This window comes from Papilio machaon, chromosome 1, assembly GCF_912999745.1.
Source record: "Papilio machaon chromosome 1, ilPapMach1.1, whole genome shotgun sequence".
Taxonomy (NCBI): domain Eukaryota; kingdom Metazoa; phylum Arthropoda; class Insecta; order Lepidoptera; family Papilionidae; genus Papilio; species Papilio machaon.
Genome location: NC_059986.1, coordinates 1820449 through 1821597, shown reverse-complemented (window position 1 = coordinate 1821597; position 1149 = coordinate 1820449). Strand labels below are relative to the sequence as shown.

General features: G+C 32.1%; 1 non-coding gene across 1 annotated transcript; it reads right to left on the bottom strand.

Annotated features, from left to right (window-relative positions):
- Positions 1-635: 635 nt before the first annotated feature.
- Positions 636-707, bottom strand: Trnaq-uug. Its single transcript has one exon. It is a non-coding gene; the product is annotated as a tRNA-Gln (tRNA).
- Between the last annotated feature and the right edge of the window lie 442 nt (positions 708-1149).

Below are 1149 nucleotides of genomic sequence, written 5' to 3'. Positions count from 1 at the left end.
CTATGTAAGAATCAATTATCTGGGAGCTTCTCTCTGGTCTCTGCGGTACAAGATAGTTAATTAAAACTCTTCACAGATAAAAGTTGGCGTCCACTTATAAGTAAAAACTTTGATAGTTAACAAGTTCAATGCCACCGACTAAACCCGCGAGTTCCCTTTACTACATAAAAATTATAGTGGCATTGAACGTGTTTACTGAATAGAATTGACGATATCTGTATTTATTATTTAATAACTTTAAAAATATTATTGTTAACAGATTTATATTTTATAGCATAACGCAAAAAAGCACAGCGGATCACTTTGTAAAATACTGTTTATCTTACTAATCTTACTAATATTATAAATGCTAATGTTTAGATGGATGGATGAATAGACGTTTATTTGAAGGTATCTCCCGAACGGTTCAACAGATCTGGATGAAATTTGGCGTGGATATCTATAGTCCCTGTGTTTTCCAGACTATATTAGAACATTAAGTTTTTTTTTAATTTCGCGCGAGTGGAGTCGTGGCTGACAGCTAGTTTTGATATAAATGTAATTTGTCTTAAAAACAAAGTCTATTAAAATCATTCACCCATTTTTGGGTCCACATCAATCTAAGTCAAAAAACTTATGTATTTAGTCTCTGTTATAGGTTCCACCGAGATTTGAACTCGGATCGCTGGATTCAAAGTCCAGAGTGCTAACCATTACACCATGGAACCATGTATTCAAATTACAAACAATTTAGTAACATTAGGTAAAAACTTTTCGTGTATTCATATTTCAAAATTCATTCTCATATGGACCTTAAAAACGTTTCCTTAAATTTATAAATTTTTAAATGTCCCTACAAAATATATATTTGTTAAAAGATCCTCAGTTGGGAAACGATTACACATGCTGTCGAGGTTTCCCTTTTCATCAAGCGTCACTAAGGCAATGTGTAATGTTACGATCTGACCCTTGACGTTACCTAAAACATGTTTCATGCTAAATTATTTATGATATTTGGTTTGTTTGTTGAATAACGGACAGAAAGTGAAGGTATTTGCTTCATAACATTTAATACGACAAATCTCAATCGTTTAAATTGTAAAATGTAACCAAATTTTTTGACTTTTGTATTCCGCATACTGTAACAGTGAGTTTTATCGGTGTACGAAA